The sequence below is a fragment of the Gallus gallus genome, chromosome 13 (genome assembly GCF_016699485.2).
Source record: "Gallus gallus isolate bGalGal1 chromosome 13, bGalGal1.mat.broiler.GRCg7b, whole genome shotgun sequence".
Taxonomy (NCBI): Eukaryota; Metazoa; Chordata; class Aves; order Galliformes; family Phasianidae; genus Gallus; species Gallus gallus.
In genome coordinates, this window is record NC_052544.1 from 7,138,935 (window position 1) to 7,159,785 (window position 20,851).

General features: G+C 34.6%; 1 long non-coding RNA gene across 2 annotated transcripts; it reads left to right on the forward strand.

The window, feature by feature from the left end:
* Window positions 1–812: 812 nt before the first annotated feature.
* Window positions 813–20,586, forward strand: LOC101751673. Of its 2 annotated transcripts, XR_005839588.1 has the most exons (4): window positions 822–898; window positions 12,553–12,628; window positions 17,772–17,904; window positions 20,456–20,586. It is a non-coding gene; the product is annotated as an uncharacterized LOC101751673 (long non-coding RNA). The 2 variants fall into 2 exon arrangements; XR_001468822.3 differs by lacking the exon at window positions 12,553–12,628 and having other exon boundaries at window positions 813–898.
* The last annotated feature ends 265 nt before the right edge of the window (window positions 20,587–20,851 follow it).

A 20,851-nucleotide genomic window follows, 5' to 3' on the forward strand; every position in this document is an offset into this window, starting at 1 on the left:
TGAGAGGAAGGGGCAGAATGACAAGCTGTGTTAAAAATGAAATAGAAAGTGGGGAGGCCCAGGTGATGTGCAGGATCATAGCATGTTCTATTATGAATTATCCTTTTATCAGGGAGTGAAATAAACTCCCAGCTGATGTCAAGGGAGAATAAAAGTGGTGCATCTCACTAACTTGCAGAAGGCAGAAAATTGGTCATCTAAAATGACAAGAGAATACTGATTCTATTACTCAGTTCTCTGTAATGGTCCTACTCCATCCTTCCTTTCTCCCTTCCTTCCCTCCTTTCCTCCATGAGAGGTGAAAGTGCGGCACTACATTGTGATTAAATTTAATCATTGTAGTGCAATTTTTAGTTAGAAATATTCCGGTAGATCTCTCTCTAGGTATGTAAGACATATCCCACATTTGTATGTGTGTTCTAACTCAGACTTTTACTTGGTGTCTGAGACCGTTAAGGACTGACTCAAATCAATATGAGACTACCAACATCACTTTGCGGAGAAAGGTTTTTACATTTGAAAGCGTTTCTTTGGAGTTGTTTGCTTCTGAAAGGGGGTGCTTAGAAGTGTTAACTGGCTGAAGACTTGGCCTGGGAGCAAATAACTCCAGACTGGGAGACGACACCGTTGTATCCTGTGAAGGCGCGATACACGTTGGCGTCTCCCTGCTTTGTCTCAGTGGCTGACACACATTTGCAAGGCCTGGAAGATGGGAAGAAAGGATTCACTGCTGAGATCCTAAAGCCACGAGCTGTTACTCCAAAAGGAGCTGATTCCACCACTTTGGACTTTTATACTGTCATTGTTTGTGGGCATCAACTGAACAACACCACCTCCAACGACCAACCACTACTGAAGATGCGCACCTGACTCTAAAACATCGCTGAATCAAGGAGTGGTGAGCCGCTTTGTTTTGCTATCTGTCTGTCTCTCTTTCCCCGTTTTCTATCTTTTCTATTTATCTTCTTTTATTCTTTTACTCTTTCTAGTAGCTGTTGCCTAACATTATCTTACCTGTAATGCTTATTAATCGTAATTAGCCAATTAGCCAATTTTACCTTCAAGTAGTTGTTGTTAGTTGTTAAGAAAGCTCTCAATAAATTAATGTGTACTGTTCCTCTGAGTTTTGTATGACTCCGTCGCGGTAGCGACCCATTGCTGAGTAGGGGAGGTGTGACACAGGAGACAGAAAAAGATTCACTTCCCTCGAAGCCCACTGAGTGGGACGAGACACTTGGTGAGAAGGTTAACCAGATATGTAATTGCTCTCTCCTCCCAATTATTTAAGCCCGGTCCCTGTGCCGTCTTATCACTTGTTTTTATAGAAGCTCTTGTTTGACCATTTGGTGATTCTGATGATGGAAATTATTCAATTTATTACTATTGGTTGTAACCAGTTTGGTTTTTGTTTGTTTGTTTGTTTTCCCAACCGGAGTATTTCTAGCTGTTCCACTGTACAGTCTCCTACTGTGTCGTCTTATGCAAGCTTTTCTATACCTCCTTGCCACTCTGGTCTTTACAGTATAGTTCTATGTTAATTTTTATTTTCGTTGATTTTAAAATTGAGGTTCATTTGAGAAACCACCTAAAAATGCTTTCTATTTTGCTCTGAGTTCTTTTATGCATTTCTCTAAAGTTCTGAATGTTACCTTTACTGCTATGGAGGAAAGAGCTTATGTTCCCATAGACTCCAGGTTTTATTTTTGACTGTAGTATTTTAGAACCTGTACCTATGTGCATATACTTGGAATTTTTCCCCTCATGTGCATTAGTTTGTATTCATATTGAATGTGACCTGCAATTTTATTGCCAAGTCACAACGCTGTGAGATTTTTCTGCAGATCTTTGTACTAAGTTTTACTTTTGATTGTTGTGAACCATTTAGCACAGACAGTTTAGCATTAAGCCATTTCTTTTCAGATCATATTTATGTGTGTATATATATATATGTATGTACATTTGCAGCACAGGTCCAGGATATAAGCCTTTGAGACTTCAGTGCTAAACTACTCTGTGGTGCAAAACTCTCATTTGTATCTGCCTTTGTTTTCTTGCTTAACACTTTGAGAAAAAGATCTTCCTTTTTCTCTTAAGATAAAATTATTTTCTTGCAAAAGAACACACTGGCTTTTTTGTCCTTGCTTTGTTTAAAGTGTTTGGAAGTCCACATGTACTTTGTTGAGATGATGTATCTTTTTCCAGTATTTACTAATTCCTTTAAAAATGCTAATACTATTTGTGGGCTGAGACTTTCCTCTGTCTCTGTATGCTGCTGTAAAAGTGTTTTCTGTACAATCAAATCCTTTTTTTTTTTTTTTTTTTTTTAATGAAAATTTGGCTTTTTATTTGACTGAAAACTTGTGTTGCAAGGTATGGTTCAGTTGTTCATTTGTTCTTATAAAGAATATCAATCTTTATTCTGACTTGGAGTGGTCATGCAGAGATGCATAATTATTTTAAAACATAAATCCCTCTAGTTTTTCTTTACAAAGAAATAGAGTGTAGGGACACTGCTGCAGGTTACTGCAGTGAATTGAATCTCAGAACAAGGCGCTACAAAGCAAGGTGGTGATAGTCATCCACTTGTTCAAAAAAAGTAACTTTGAGAAATGAGGAAATAGGATCTAATAATGAAAATGTTTTGTACAGTGAACTGTATTTTTGTACAGTGAACTGTATTGTGAAGTTTGGGAAAACTAGAAGAGCCTTATTGTCACAAGTGTTTAAATATTACCTAATTATTTTCCATCAGGCATGATAGATAGCCACAGGTGGTGGCTGTGGGAGTGTATCCTTACATGTGTCCAAGTTAAGTTTGGTATTTCCAAAAACTTCCTGTGGCAAAAAGAGAAGCAGGATGTTGGGGGGAAATAAAAAAAAAAACAGAAAACAACGGAGTAGAGGGGAGCATCTTCTCGGATAGCTATGAAAGAGAAAGTGATTTGTTTTATGTTCTACAGACCACTCTGTAAGGATTGGTTAGATTAACAGGCCAAGAGATTTCCTTGAGAGATTGTTTGTGGTTGATTAGTGTTTTCTTCTAATTTTTATTATGTCTTAGGTGATGTTGATTTATCGAAAGAAGATGGGCTGCTTTTAATGGTTTGAGGGGCTTTTTTTACTGTTTTAACTTTTTATTTTGGAACAAAAGAATTGATTAAAGAAATCAATGTGGAAAAAGGAGAGGAGAGAATGATATGTTGAATGTAAAGACAATAATTGAGAGGAACAGGATAAGAAACATAAGAAAGCCTCAATGAAAACAACTGTCTTGTGTTACCTATCACATTCTTTAGTTGCTTTTTATTCAAATGCAGTTTTCTAAAACCTGGGGAGAATAGTAAAGAAGTAAAGCAGAAGAAGGAAACTGAGTGATGATACAGAGCATTAAAATATAAATTAAAGGGGGAAATGAGGATATATAAGCCACTATAATTCAGATCAAACTCTGCTATTCTATCTTTTCTGAGTCTTGGAGATATTGACTGCAAAAAACTTAAGTTCTGTTCTTATTTACAATTTCTGTCGTAGATTTAATGTCACCGATTTTAATAGTGCTATGTAAGATTTGCAGCAGTGCGGTTAAAATACAGCATTTTGCTTTGATTACTGAAACTATATGAAGGTGTTATTTGGGCTTAAATATTCAGTGCCTGGTATACACTTGACAATTTTTGCTTATAAAACTTCTTCATGTGAAATCTCTTAAAGTATATCATCCCTATCTATCTCATTAAAAGATCCCATGCCGTCTAACTAAAGGCTAAGATTCAGAATTTTACATCCCATCTTCCATCTCTCCCAATGTAAACAGCCTTAAATATGAAAATCCTACTTTGACTGTACATATGGATCATCCAGGTCCCATTTGCTCTAAGTCAGCCCTATGGAAGAATATTTGAGGAAGTTTTCTCTCTGTAGTTTCTAAATTAGTCTTTTTTTTTTGTGTGTGTGTGTGTGTGTTTGTGATTACAGCCAAAATCTAAATAGCCCTCAGCAAAACTAAATCTCCCTATTAGCCTTCTCCCAGTTAGGGCCACCAAAATTTCTTTAACAAAAGAGCAGCAGATTTCTTTTTCAGTTTTCTTTGGCAACTTCTTTATGGGCTCTACCTTTTAATTGACAAATGCACTGGTTAGATCCTGTAGATGAAACAGAAAAAGACCGTAAAGTACTGTGATTGCTGACAAATGGCATAGGCAAATTCAGATTCTGTTGACCTTCAAGTGTATTGGAAGGCCCATCTGTTTGGACAGGCTTTTGCCTGATAGGGTGCATTCTTTGTCTAATTGCAGTGTTATCCCTTTTGTCATGTTAACTAAACTAAACTTCATTTGCATGCACACAGTACTGTTCAGCGGGTAACACAGATTGTTTTGCTCAAGTCGGTTACCAAAAAAATCTCAGGCACATTTGAATGTAATGTATGACTGTCTCTGCCACTGACTGGAGACCCATGTAGCTGTAATTATCTTCTTAAATACATGCTAGGGGAGAAATGTTGACAATTCCAGCACTGTTTCATTCATTTGATAGCTTTACTATTGGCTGTACCAATACATTAATTTACATTGATGCTAAACTGAATTAGTCATGTCTACAAAAGCTCGTCAGAGTTGCATTTCTTATACTAAACAGAAGTATTTCCAGCTGGTATGGCAGCTTGTGAAGCTTTTTTTGGCAGAAGTGTCATGTAATTTACCAATAGTTACAAAATAAGAGTTACTTCCAATTTGTTTTACAGGTCTTACTACAGAAATGATAACTTCAGTTGCTCAGGGAGATTAAGAAATTTCACCAGGTACTGTTAATCAGTTCATCAGAAATATCATGTTCAGCATTTTGCTGTGTCAGTTTGATACAGCAAATGGAATATTACTCATGCAACCCTTTATATAATGGGGTTCAGTAACGGTTCAGGCATACTATTATTTCAATAAGATACACATAAGTGGCCAACACCCCTCCTTACACCCAGTCTTGACCTGTTTTAAAAGCCTGGACATTCAGCCATCGTAGCTTCATTGTCCTTTTGAATATTAGAAGGTATGTTTCTCTTCTCATCATTGTTGATTATGAGGATATTAAGAGTATATTTGAACATGAATAGAATCACTTGAAGATCAATTACAATACTAGAGTAATGTTTCTTAAGGTTCCTAATAAATTTTGGATTTGCTCTTAAAATTTTCTGTATTGGGTGCTTAGACCATAACTTTAAAGATAAAAGCAGGGGATTTAAGTTAACTGAGCTAAGCTGGGGTCATACTAGAGAAAGACAATTCTGTTATTAGGAATAAAGGCTACTTAACACTGAACTGGAAAAAATCGTGTTAGAAAGAACAGCTATTTCAAGCAGTGTGTTTATTCCTTAGGTTACATATAAGTACTCCCGTTTCCTAACAGACCTACCAAAACCGGCATTTTAATTTTTTGTCATGTTACCCAGAATCTCTCACAGAATTTACTATTAGCTTGCCAGTCTCAATATCACATACAGCATGTGGGTTTACATTAACCCTTTTTCCATATGACCCTCCGCCTGTTTGTTACCATTATTCTAGTCCACTGTCATTTTACTTTCTGTTAATTCAGCCACTGGCTTTAGAATTACTAGCAGTGACATGTTATATTTGTTGTCCAACATACTCTAAATTCAAGTGTTACTTTAAAGAGTATACAGCTAATAATTAAAGGGATGTTTAATTATTTTTATAATAATTATTATAAAAATCACTTCCCTTTTCTGATCTAAGTTTGTTTAGGGTTTTGTTGTTGTTGTTTTGTGTTGTTTTGTTTTTTTTTCCCCATACTTTTTGGTAAACAGTTAAACATACTTATGCCCCAGTGGTATGAGTGATTTCTTACAGATGAACATCTTACAGATGAACTTTTATGTCCTTCGGTAAGTAAATGCAGGCATCCATTTCTATAACCTCAGGTGCTAAGCGGGAGGTTCTGGTCTCAAACATCAACCTTTAAATGGCGTTGTATTAACTGTCTTTTGAGTCTGCAGGGTCAGTGAATGAATTCTGTAGTGAGCAGTGCAGTAAAGAGTGATCTTGGGAGCCATACAGTCTCAGGCCAGGCTATATGTTTTCTTTACCCAAACTCCCTAGATTCATTCCCTTGAAGTACATTAAGTTGCCTAGTGTTTTGCTAAGGGAACTAAAGGTGACAAGCTCTGATAAAGGACAGAGCCTTACACAGTCTCAATCAGACCATAAAGTTTATAATCCATAAATTTTTTGAAGGATATTTAAAAGCCATTATTTTTTTTCTTTGACAAAAGTATCACTTTCTCAAGATTAGATAAAATCAATTGTTCCCCTCACATCTTTGACTGTCAGCTAAAAAAATAGAAAAATATGTATTTTAAAGCATTGAAAAAGTTACTTTGAAATCTATTTAGAAAAAAATAAATATATTGTAATTCAAACACATTCTTCTAAAAGCTGAAGTAAGCTATCTTCTCTTAGAAAGAAAAAAAACCTGTTGGCAATGGAGCAATGGGGCCAACTGGGACCCTAATTGGAAATGCAACAAAAGTTGGTTTAGAAATGCAAATTTGTTCCAGTGAACCACCTTTACTACAAAGTAGTCTTCATGCGTGAGAACTCTGAAGCAGGACTTTTTTCCCCTTTCTTTTCTTTATCTATGGCAAAACTTAGATTATTTTCTGTCAAGATTATACCTTTTACTAGGATGCTATTTTTATATATAATTTAAACAATACCAATATTATGCATTCTTCTTATTGTCCAATAAAAACTCCTGAAGTATCTGCATAGAATTATGGCTTTTTCTAGTTTTCCAGATAATTCAAATATATTTAGTAGATGTTTACAAAACTGCATATTCATTTATCATCCTTAAATTTACAGCTGGTTTTCACAAATTTGAATGTAAAGCCTTGGCTTTATTCTTTATAATAAGTCTGGTTGTCCATGGTTCTTGATTTAAAAAAAAATCACAAAGCCAGGTGCTATTTCCTAATTTCTAAGAGATTTCAGATGTGGAGAAAACTGTACAATTACAACTGCTTACGGAAGATGCCTATGGGTCAAGAAAAAGCTCCTTGTAAGGTGTTTCCATTGACTTAAACTCTTGACAGACCCTTAAAGATTAAAAGTAGCTGTTGTTGCCAGTCAGTTTCCATATCAAATAATGATTTATACCTTCTTAATACTTTCATTTTTTTCCATGTAGTTTCTCTGAGGCAGACAAACAGTGAGATATAATAAGAGCTTTGAGAGATGTGTACATGAAAACTGGCTTAATTCATTGCTAAATGAGAACCCTGGCACACAGCATGTCCAGTGCAAGTAGCCACTTTAGTGAGGGGAATATTTTTTTGTAGTGGTAAAATAGTTAGATCACTTTTTATGCAGAATTCTGTTCTTGGGTCTAATAAAAATACTGAACAAGATATTGAACAAAAAGTGAGGTGATTTGCCTTCTTTTTATTCTCCTAAATGATTCAAAATATTCAAACATTCAATTATTTCAAACACTCTGTGAAAGATAAGAACATGCAGTGCTACGTGACTTTCTGGCTAATGTGAAATGAAAATTTTCCACTTCAGATGGAGCTTAAAAGCCAGAACTGCTAGGATTTTCCCTATTCTTCCCAGCTATCTGATGAAATTGTCCATTTCATGTCAGCTTTTAAACTTCAGCATTCTCAAAAAATTCAAAGGCATTTGAATACAGCCATGGGTTCTGCAGCATGCTGATTTAGTATAAATGCAATGGTAGTCAAGATAGCATATAACTGTTTCTGACTCAAAGCAGTCATATTATCTGAATCTTTGCCCACATCCATCTTTGAGAACAAATAATAGGCATATAAAAGGTTAAGATCCTTTTCAAAGCAAGCACCATGTTGTTAACTAACATTGATTTTGTAGTTAAGAATTGCACAGGGATTCACAGAATCACATAAAGCTTAAGTTCATTTCTTAGCTCTCATGCATACTTAGTGTGTTTTGTTCCATTTTTCTGTATCAGGATTTTAAAGACCGCTTATGATGGTTTACAATGCCTAAATCATGTTGACATTTACTGTTTCAATCTATGCTTCTGTCTTTCCAACTGTCCTTATTAACCCATTTTATGGCAGGAGGAAAATTACCAAGACAATGAAGTATCATTTTAAATAGTCATGATGGAAACAGTGTTTTCAAAATGTTACTGATTAGAAACAGGTTTGGCAAATGTATGACCTGAATTTATATATACAGCTTCTCTAACTTTCAGAATTATGTCTCTATTAAGGCTGTGTAAAAGACAAAACAGTAATCGTTATTGTCCCTGACACATTTGGTCAAAGAATAGGCATACATCATATTCGAAACATAAGAATTTAAAGAGGTAATGTCAATTTTTTTTACTGCATTGTTACCCAAGTTTTGAGATGTCTTGTAAGAAACTAATATATAGACTTTTTTTAACTGAAGTATTCTATATGTTCTTATAAAGCATATAAACACAGGTATATTCTGAAATATAGCTTATCAAAATGGTTAACACATGGGGGGGGAAAAAAAAAAGACAGAAGCCAGAAAAATGTTATATAAAGAATGAAAGACACATTTCATTACTATCTTGAGATAGCATCTATGAAGAGGAAATACAAAAATTGATACTGCTTTGATACTGCTCATTTTCAAAAATGTGTGTGACATCTGTGTGTAAAAAACAAGAGTTATGCCCAAGAATTCTTGGACTGTGTGCTTTGTTTTATCTTCATTTCTATGGATATGTGTATAAAACCACCACTAGGATTTGTCCTCATACTAGAAAGCCACCAAGATAGTGGTCACCACTTAAAAAAAAATAATAATAAAAAAAAAGCACTATACAGTAATAATTACATTGATGTCTACCACCGTATTTTGTTATTTCAATATTTCTGAACTGAAAGATTCAACCTTCCAACTTTATATTTGCAACAACTTTTCCTGCACATTATTTTAATTGTTTTCTCCTTCTTTTCTATATATTTTATAATTGTATTTATCACTAAATCCGATTAGGAACATTAAGTCCAATACTCACTTATCAGTGTATATATTTTATTTCTTATAAGATGGATTCATAACATAGCCATATCTTTTCAAGTTATTTGGAAGGCTTTTGTGTACATAAAACAGATCCAGGATTGCATCAGGCCTAATAGTTCAAACACATGTTAAGAGGTTAATCTTGAAAATGTAAAGGCAAAGACAAAATCCTTTCCTCATTCAATTCTATGGAAGTAGGAGTTCATTCCGCTGTTTCAACATGATTGAATAGGTTTTTTTCCCCAGCCATATATTGTTACTGTTATAAAATCAGTCCTACACAAAGATAACACTATGAACAGCCAATATTGTGATTTATGTATACTGTACTGAATTCTTGCTCTTGAATTTGACCCAAAGTTTGTTTCCTACTGGATCATCTGAAGTGGGTCAGTAGGCATAATGAAGATACAATAAGCCACTGTTAAAAAATACTTCAAAATTTCAGTTCTGAGCAGAGCTGTAGGATTCTTTCTTACTTGTCTAACTTAAATCATTTACATTATACAGGTGTGATGAATATTAAATGATCTATGGAGGAAATCACATTAACAGACTTCTTTTATTATTGGAATGACTGCAGGGAATTATAGTCAGTCACTTGAATGAAAGATGTTCAAGGCAAAATAATAAAATATGGAGATTGAGTAATAAATCATTTCAATCATATATGAAAGTAATAAATATATAGAAGCTGAAAAGCTCACACTGACTAATGGAGTCAAGAATTTCCTATTCCTGGAGGGCTTAGCTCTTCCTTCTACTGGGTAAATGCAATTGAAAACACCGTGTCTTTCTATGAAAATACACCTACAGATTGAAAACAACATCCACTTTATCTTTTTTTACCATTCGGCATTCACCTTGACTTGTAGAAGGATGTTAAATTGAGTGTACTTACAGAGTCTCATAACAAAAAATTTATCCTACCCAGATAAAATAGTTTCTCCTTAAAGAAAACAAATTGTTTTGACTTGATGGCTACTGAGCAGATTTACATTCCAAGGAAATGTATTAAATGTATGTGATTTGCAGTATAAAAAAGGTAATATTCCATTCTTTTCCTTATCATGAAAAAGTCCTAGATCAGGATGGGACACTTGTTTTCAGAATATCCTTAACCCTCTGACTCTGTTCTTTTTTGAATCCTGTCTTGTTCTGTTTTATTCATGTACATTATATAAATCTTGTAGAATAGATAACTGAAATTGTATTGTCATTTGACAGAGTAGGGGCAAACTTTAAAAATGTTGGCATGTCATCTGCATTTTTTTATCTGAAACTTACAGATGTTAGTACTTTAGCTATAAACTGGATAGCAACAACTTTAACAATGTTTTTTTCATGACACAGTCACAAAAAAAAAAAATTGGAGTTATTATATACTAAATGTACATAAAATAGCTTTTCATATTTTTGCTTTGCCTGTGGGCTGCAATCTCTGCTTCATGCCTTTTTGTTTAACAGCTTGTCTCTCATCTGCTCAAATAATTCTTCTTCTTTTTAAATTTGTTACAGTCTTAAGAAAACTCAAAATAAATTGGAAAACATTGTTAGAATTGTCACTTTGAATCGAATTTTCTGTTCCCAAAAATCATTTTTAAGGTGATGTTTTTTTTTTCTTTTCATATTGTACTCACTTTTTCCAAGTAACAGGGAAAATAGTTATTGGTTTCTTTTTCAGTTAAGAATAGTAACAGATTAGAAGCCCAGAGCTAAGTATCAACCTATTCTATAGTAACTTGACGTATACTGATGGCAGGTCAAAAATGACAAATCCCATCACTTCAGTGACCTTAGAATGAATGTAGGTTTTTTTTTCCAATTTACCAGAATATGCTTAAGGATACTACATGTTAGAACAAGATGTTGTTTATTGCCTGCCAATCATCAGATGGCTAAAATTGCTTGTGAGCAATAACTTTTCTTTGTTAAATAACTTTTCTTTGTTATTAGGAAGAACACTGCCAAAGCCATGTTCTTTCTGTTTTTTCTTAAAAAGATTGACTTGGCCTGTGTGCAGTCAAGAGGCCTATTCTAGGGAGTTAACACGTCTGGGAACTGAAGTGTATGTGACAGCCTATCGATAACTTTTCTATTTATTGTTCTTGTTCTGACTTACAGTTCTAGAAATAATATATGCTTCATTACATCTCATTATTTGTCCTATTTGGGGTACTGACAAACAAGTTTTCTCAATGGTGTAAGTTAATGAAAAAGAAAACAGTATAAACTTAGCTTTCTTTTCTCCTAAACCATTGTGAATTGGATCTGAGTTGGCCTATTTTTCTTCCTATACCTTAATGCCTATGTTTTTACTCATATTCCTATGCTTTTATTTCCTACTGCCTTAAATTAAGACTACTAGATGTATAACTGGAAAATAAAGTGTTCTTGTTGGGGAAAAAAAAAAAAAAAAGGCTATGCAATGTCTGGGAGGACAATGCATGAGCATAATCTGAGGATGTCTATCAATACTTTCGTATTACTTTAGACCAAACATTTACATCTTTGGCATGAAAGTAGAATCAATCATTCCTGAATAATGTGATGGAAAAATAATCGTGTATGGGGCAAAGCCTTTCAATTCACTTACTTTTGTAGAAAAACAGTTGAGACCTCCAGTGATTCCTAGTTATGTTTCTTACTTTTCTGTTTTTATTTACACCTTGACGGGATTCTGATTTCTTGGACAACTGCCTATGACCCTTTCACAGGTAAGTGACCTGTAATATCTAATTATTTATGTGATTAATTGTATAACAGTCAAGAGAAATTTGTGCTTGCCTCTCAGGAAAATACAAAACTCATTACTTCAAAAGAACTGAAGAGACCAAAAATAGACAAATGTCTATGATTCTGTAATGAAACACAATAAAAATGAGATTTTTATTAATTGATTCGTATGCTTTATAATCCTTCATTAGTCACTATTTTTACAAGCTTTGTAATAATTATGACAACGTGGGCATAATTTATGCACCGAAACTTTTTCCTTTGAATAAAATACTTCAGACATCACGTCTATTAATATTTCATTCAGCTAAGTTCTGAATTACCATTTCGTTCATAATGGATAAAAAATTCACTAGGCATTCAAGTAAAAGCCAGATAAAAATTCCTGGTCAATACTGAAAACATTAATTGATACCTAAAAGAGAAGAACTATCTCTTATTGAGAGTGTTAGAGGGAGAGAAATGCAGAAATGACATTGGTGGAGGGAAAGAGTGAGGTGTGAGAAGTACTCCTGCTGAAGAGCTGGAAGATAGGTTGGTGGGCAAGATACACCAGAAGGTTAACTGCAGCTTTGCTGAGCACTGTTACTAAACATTATGAAACTTCAGACTTTACAAACTTTGTGTGTTACCATAACAAGAGTAGAGAACCCCAATGCTACTGTTTTTATGTTATTTTGCAGAGAAGTGGTTTGATACTGATTGTTACCCTTTTCCCATTCTTGGGCTTTTTCTTCTTTTCCTTCTTTAGACAGTATTTCATTGAGGCATTTTAAAGTAGAGCAATATGCTTCAATTACTTCTGAGTAGTTTCAACTCAATTTGGGGTAAGTTTTTCAATTGAGTGCTCATTTTTCATTCTCAGAATTTAAGCCTTTTCTGCTTCCTGTTATGGGTTGGAGATGCGATGTGCTAAAAAGAAACCTAATTCCTCTCACTTTTTGTGTTCTCTGGTTTCGGATATCAACCAGTAAAATGTTTGACTTTTATAGCCTCATGTAATAATAGCTATACTTTTTTAATTTTCTCTAGTGAGTTTTACTATCTACCATTAAAACATGCTTGCTATTCATCCTTGTTCATTAGCAGGTCTATGCTAGCACTATCAGCTACCATCCCTGACTTACTTTCAGTGTTAAGTTTGTACAATAATATTTTCCCAGATGGGAGCAAAGGAGAATTCAGACAACCAACTCTTAGTCTTACAAGGTTGTGCTACATGAGTCAGAACTAATAGAGGCTGATGACTACTTTAAAGGGAACTGGCTAAAATTTAAATGCACTACGAATTGAATTAATGATAGAACAGCAACAAAACAGCTACAAGGTGGAGCTGGTGGAAGACAGCTGAGGGAGCTTCATATGAGTCATATTAGGTAGATGTCTAGTAAGCGTTGTGACCTCAGTTTTGAGCAGCCTTTGCAAATGAATAGTTTTCTCAGTTCTCTCCATCTTTTCTCACTACATTTTTACTTTTTTTAACCTATCCAGTCATTATTATCTTTTCGTTCTTCAAAACAGTGTTCTGTTTCAGAAGCTGTTCACGCTTCCTCTATTTCACTTTGATCTTTAGTCCTTTCTTGCCCATTTGTTTTGAAGTTTTCACTTTTTTCTTCCTGTGAAATCACAATTCTCTCTTGTAGAACTCAGCACTGCAGATACTGCATACAAATTGTGCTCCAAGAAAAGAATTAATACAAACCTTTGTATAACTGTACAAGTCATGAGGGCCTGGAAATGAAGCTACGCTGTTCACAACACTCCTGTATATCCCTATTTGTTTCTTTTATAGTATCTCCTTTAATCTCTGCCAAATAAACAGTTTTAACAGCTTGAGATTCACTGATCTTGAAGCGTGTATCGACTGCAGTACTGTAGTAGTCAGAAACATACACTGCTCTCCTTTGATTGAGAATCCTTTTAAAATGCCATCAGTAAGCAAGTATTGTACTTCCTCATAATCTTAACCATTATTAATAATCTATTTGCTTACAATCTTTACAATCAAAGTAACTTCCTAGAGAGAGAAACACAGCTATTCTGATACTTTCTCCTCTCTTTGGGAACAACAAGATTCAGTAACTTGGAAAGTTTTACTGAAGAACATTCTTTGTCTTGTGAGCTGAGTATGTAAGAATAACACTTGCTGTAATACGCGTTATTTCTCCAGGGCACGTTCAAATGCCAGAAAGATTAGTTTTCTCAAAAAGAATGGATCCAAACCTAATATCTTTAGCTTAAACATAAGTACATATATGTATGAAGCATATATATGTATATAAGAAAATATGCTATATATATGCACTAACACACAAACACGTTTTTTAACTAATGCTCCATAGCAGCGGCTCACAGGAGAGTAATTGAAAAACAGCAACCTGTAAAGAGTTGTTTCATAGGGCAGAAATAAAATGTATAGTTCATGAAGATGTCATTAAGATAGTGTGGAAAAAAATTCTCTTTGCTTGATAAAATAATTGTAATCCAATATATGACATTAAATAATTAAAAATGATTTTTTTGTTGTTGTTTATAAATGTCATCTTTTTATGTTTTCTAGCTCTATGCTAACACTATGTCCATAGAAAAAAATGTAGTAATTGCATTGGTGTACTTCTGCTCTGCATGAAACAAAGGATCCTGAAGAATATCACACAGGATAAAGTCAGTCAAAAAGATCAGTGGAAAACCATATAAATACAGTCATTTACTCACTGTCTTCCAACTTGACCATTCTGTTAAATATCAACAAAAATATTCTGCATTTTGCATTCTGGCTATAAATGTATGTAGTTGCTTTTTTTTTTTTAATAAATGTTCTCTAGAATTACCAGGTGGAAACTGCAAAGCTCTGAAGTCACAATGGCAACTTGTGAAGCCAGTGTCCTATTTTTCTGTGCGGAATAACACCTACGCATACACTGGCATCATCTTCCACTGCCAGAACTTACTATAACACTGTCACTTTTAGTGTTATTTTTGTTTCACTTAATACCAATGAGAACTGTCCTCAGTTTTACTTTAAAAACTCGAACAGGTTCATTGGAGGTGATTATTTCATAGCCTATCTGGGCAATCCGCTTCAGTGCTTTGCAATCCCAGATCTCTTCCCTGTTCAGCTAGAGACCTTTGTTTGTCAGCATATTCTTTGTTGACAAAACAAAGCAAACAAAAACAAACAAGCAAACACAACTAGCTTCTCGTCCCTTCCTTCTTTTCAGATATTTTCAGTGTACATAAAGTTTCATACTGCAAACTGTCCTTCCTAGATTAATCAAACCCAGTGCCTTCAAAGCTTTCTCATATCTTGTGCTTGCAGGTTACTTTTTATTATTTCATCCCTACGATTTTCTCCACTTGATCCCTCTGTTTCTTAAGTTGGACACAGTCTGCCAGCAGAGATCTTACAAGTATCACATAGAGGAAGTAATTACTTTGCTTCTTACACAATATTTGCCTTTCTGTCAGTAGCATGATATTCTTGATTTTTCTTTGGTTGTGATGAAATAGCTGTTTTGAAGAAATTTCCTGTTGAAAAACAGAAAACTTGTATTTGTTTGTAGTAGATTGCTTCAATAATCTTGTATATTTTATTATAGTCCTGTCTTTTGCTGTGTTTTTCAACTTTTAAAGAATGGTGTCATCTAGGGACTTTACAAATACATGCATTCATCATTGAGATTGGCATTATATCTGAAGAGGGGCTAACAAAAACAGCTGCATTTAGAATCCCATGAGGTGATGGGATGCCTTTGAGTAGTATCTCACCCCTGGCTGTACAAAATTAAAAGCTTGGAGGATATTCAAGTCAGTAAAAGTTGAAGAACTCCTCAGTTTAATTAAACACTATAGCAAAACAGCAGTATTTAAAAATAGAATACTTAGAGAGTTAACGATGCTGCCGCTTTTCACATTTCTCAGTAGATCATCGAATCAAAATCTATCAGGAAGATCACTGTGTTGTGTAAGAGATGTTGCCTCCCTTAAAATTCACAGCAGTATACTGTCATGTGAGATCTTTGCTAATAAAAACAAAAGTAACTAAAAAAATTATGCCTTAAAATTTTCACTGAAATTTTCCATTTCTACACAGTGAGAATTTTAACAAACTTTTGAGTGGGTACAATTTCTGTTGGGTACTTTTGCTTTTATTTACAGTCTCATTTATTCTGAAACTTTGTTTCATAGAATCACAGAATCACAGAGTGGCTTCGGTTGGAAGGGATCTCAAGGATCAAGTTCCAACCTCCTGCCATAGGCAGGGCTGCCAACCTCCATATCTAATACTACATCAGGTTTCCTTCGCATAACTCAGAACTGATTGTTCCGAGGAGAGTTTGGCAAATGTGCATAATGTCAGTGAGTTCAGAATCAGAATTTATAATATCATTTATTTAAAAAAAACATTTGAAAATGCATATGTAAATAGCTTCTTGGTCATTGATCATTTCTTCATTATGAAAATGCTATATAAAAATATTTTTAAATGCAATTAACATTCAAACAACAAAATCACCTCCTTTCCAAATGGATCTGATGTCAATGAAAAGTGGTGTTTAAGATATAATGGAAATAATGTGTATGTTGAACTTTTTCATACTTTTCAAATGCATCAAAATTCAGGAAAAAAAATAACACCTCTTCTTTTTGGTTTGATTTTAAATGAATCACTCAATGTTCTTCATTTTGTTAATTGGTGAAATTAAAAATAAATCTTATTAACTCATCCATATTTATGTTAATATTTCTATAGTTTTCAATGGAAAAATTGACAAATGCTTGAACCTTCAGAAGTTTTTTTCAATAGAAATGCATCTGCCACATAGCCTGAAAAAGACAGATATTTTTGCGATTTCTAATACATCTATATTGAATAATTAGAAGATAAATACCTAGTTAGTTTGACTAGTACAACTTAAGTACAAGTAAAACCAATTAAACAGAGTATCACTTCTTGACTGATCTACCTAGCTAGGAACTGCTGTTCCTCTGCATAGTCCAGCTTGCCTTAGGATGGTACATTACAATAACCCTAGCTACAGGCCTGCAGTCAGAAAAGATTCTGGGAATAGAAATGTATAGTGGTTATCTGAAGTAACCTTTTAAGTAGGCAACTGATAGGATGGATAAATGAAAATGTTAGAATGAGAGAAACTGCAAATGCATAATACAGGCCAGATGAAATAATAAAGCGAAGGAGGTCACAGTAAAAACTGAGGTTACAGTTACCATTGCTGAATGCAGATCTCTCAAAGGAAAATCTTACCCACTAGGGCAAGCATGGTCTTCATGTTCTTCAATTACCTTTGAATTGCATATTTCTAGAGAGTCAGAAGAGAAAAATGAAAGTTCTGCTCTGTACTTTACCTGTGATTGTCGCTATGTCACGAATTGTTATCTCAAGGGAATCTGATGAATGATTTGGGGGCAGTCAGATTTTGATAATCTAACATTTGAAAAGCATAATATTCACAGGAAAATCCCAAGACGTGTTTCTGATCTCCCTGCCTTCACACAACGGGATCAAGCTTGAGAATCTGCCTCTGTCTGTCTCCCTCTTTGTTGCTCCCACACAAAACCACAGAAGTATTATTTAAAGGCCAAATTCTTACTTTAGTGATGTGATTGATTTTAGCGCTATCAGTTTTGTCTTATGACTCGTAATACATCATTTACTTTAAAACTGAATTATGAATACTGTTGGCTATTTAGGTGTAACAGCTTTCTAAAAATAAATAGAACTAAATGAAAAGTAAGAGCTTTATGAATTACCATAGTTGCTAGTTATCCTTTGAAAATGTGATCTATAACTCTATGACTCCGAAATCAAAACACAAAGTTAAATCAACAGTATAATTTAGTAAATACTCAGGAGACTTTGGAATGCAACTCATGATTATTCACAGTGAATACTGATGATACTGATATATCAATTCGTTACCATACCTTTTATTTTATTTTATTTCCCAGAAACTAACTGTGGACCAGGACACCTCATTCTAGGCACATGTATAAAACAACAGTCCGTGTCCAGGCAAGTCTGATGAAGGAGCCACTGATCTTCTAGACGAGACTAGGAGTCATCTTCAGTAGCCTAAGCCAGGTGAATTATGATTACTTTCTTTCTGTTATATTAGTCCGCATTGAAACATTCCCACTATGATTCATTTTGACTTGACTTTTTTTTAATGTGGTTTGATAGTGATATGACAAGGGGGAATGATTTTAAACTAAAAGAGGGGAAATTTAGATTAGATGTTATGAAGACATTCTTTAGTCTGATGGTGGTGAGGCACTGGCACAGGCTGTCCAGAGAAGGTGTGGATGCCTCAACCCAGGAGGCATTCAAGGCCTGGTTGGATGGGGCCCTGGGCGTCCTGATCTGCAGAGGGCACCAAGCCCATGATAGGGTGATTGGATCTGAGTGGGCTTTAATGTCCCTTTGACTATAAGTCATTCCATGATTCTATGATCTCTGTTTTGCCATCTATGGTACTGAAGTGAAAGATATGTCCTTTTGTACCATTCTGAGTAAAGTCAGTACAGAAATAGGAAATCCATTTGTTTTTTGAATATGTGTCTAATCACAGGTGAGCCAAACATCAGCAGGATAGCAGTACGTGCTCAGTTTTTAAGCAGTTAGCTCTAAATGTACTTTGAAACTGAACGGACTAGAAAGGAGTGATTCATGCTATGGATGGATCACTATCATCAACCTGAAAAACAGCGCTGAAGGTCTGATTTCAGTGAAGGGTTAATTCAAGGTCAAATCTAATTTGTAATCTAAGCAACATAATTCTGGTTGTTTCTGGTACTTCCTGAAAGGCAAATTTTTCCTGGGGGAAGAGAACATGGAAATGCACAAAGTATTTACTCTCACACAAGTTGTTAACATAATCGTGTTTCTTTAAGAATAAAGTGTTCTGATATAGGTTTATAAATACTGTAATGAGGAATCAAAAAAGATTTTGGGGTTTGGTTTCATACCTCTGATTTCTGTCTCTGCAGGGTGTCTAACTAAAGATGATTTGCTGATCAGAGTTCAATTAAGAAAAAAGTTAAGCTTTACTTGTGTTCTTACAATTAGTAAAAATAGTTAACTAGATCCTGCTTGGATATGTGGAGAGGAATTGTACAGTACTGACAATCCAATGAAAGACAGTAAGAATTACCAATAGACAAATTAATTTGTAAATAAGGCAGAGGAGACAAACTACGCAACAGGCTGTTTTAGATTGACTTTCAGAGAGTGAAGTGGTGCTTAAATAACAGATACCAAAAAGTTATCTGCCGTAAGCTGTAATCCTCCCGTCCATATGAACAGATAGATAACTGTTCATCTTGCCACAGGTCTTTGCTTTTGTAGCGCTTTCCCTGACTCTGGTGTGTTTGAATATTTCCTTGAGGTCTTTTTTTTTTTTTTTCTGAATAAATTTTTTGCTTTCCATTGCTTCGTTCCTTCTTGGACTTGCTTTTATTTCTGAACTGTCATATGTAACCTGACCCTCGACAAGTGCAAAGCAAATCCACATTTTGTCTTTCTTCTCTCCTTAAGGTATGGTATTGAGTATAATAGCACGGATACATCTGGTTACAAAAATATAGTTGTTCTTAGAAGTATCTACCTTGACATATGCAGAAAGATTGTTATATTTATTATCGATTTTTCATTTTGCCTACTGAAATGTAATTTACTCAAACTGAATTTCAAATGAAAGAATTGTGCTTTTATGAGTGTTTGCTTAAACATAGTGAATGACATCATTGATGTCAATGGGAGATTCCCTGTTCCTTCTTTGGAGACGGTCAACTACCAATTATTGTTGAATGTTTTGCCTCTAGTATATGACTCAGAAATCACAACTGGTACACACCAGTCCATGATGTCATAATATGTTTTATCTATTTAACTATAAATGAGCTAGATTGACCAAAAAGAACAAGAAAGGGAAGGGAAGGGGAAGGGAGAAATTGGTATGCTGTTTTTTGTGTTCTATTCATGGATGTTTAACTCTACTGTTTCACTGAGGTGTTGACAGAGTCTGAAAGCTGGATCTTGCTGTAGAATCTGATTCTGGGATAGACAATAGGCAGTATTTTGGGATACTGATATTGTAAAATCCCAGGGCCAGACAGGGAGGATAGATTTAATATTATTAAAAATAAAAGATAGCTCTGAACACAACATTTCATTTTTCTCTTTATAGCTTGGAGACAAAATACTATTAGTATTGGATAGGTCCATGAATTTCTGGCTATGCTTGATGACAGACATTTTTCTTGTTATTGAATCAAGAGCAGTCTGTATGATTTTTCAGACTGAATGGTAAAGAGAAGAGAACAGAGAAGAGCAGATCAGAGGAAAGAATTCTGGATTGATTGACCCTGATTTAATTCAGTTTCAATTTATATAAATATAAGATAAATAGGTTATTAATTTTGTTATTATTAGTTCAGAAGGGAAAGCTTTGAGAAATTTACTGAACTTGTCAGTGAATTCACCTGTGAATTCAGCTCAAGTTCTTCAGTATGGATGAGGCTTGTGGGGTTCTTTTGGTTGCTTGGTTAGTTGGTGGGTTTTGTTTTGTTTTGTTACAAATTAAAAATCTGTAGGTCTTCAGAGTAATCTTTACAAACACTTCTATTTCTTGCAGGAAATGGCCTCTGGATGGGTGGCTACTGAAGTGGAGAACACTATGAATATGCAGAGAGCCCATGGGGAATACAGAGAGAGACTGATCAGCAAAGAAATCTGCTTAAGGTGTCAGAAAGCTTATGAAAAAAGGTAAGAACTGAAGAAAAAAAAAAGTTCTTTTTAAATTTCTTAAAATAAAAACAGGAAATGGAAGATTTGCACAGAACAAACAAAAATAATGTCTAGCTCCCATGGAAAATATGGGAATGTAAGTTTAACATTGTCTTCTTTCTGAGAGTATTTTTTTATCTGTGAGGCTTAATGTAACCCTTCATGCTGGAAACATCTTTGGAGACAAGTGAAAATAATCTGTCAGTTGCCATGGACACATCTGTGTGAAAACCTTACATTCCTC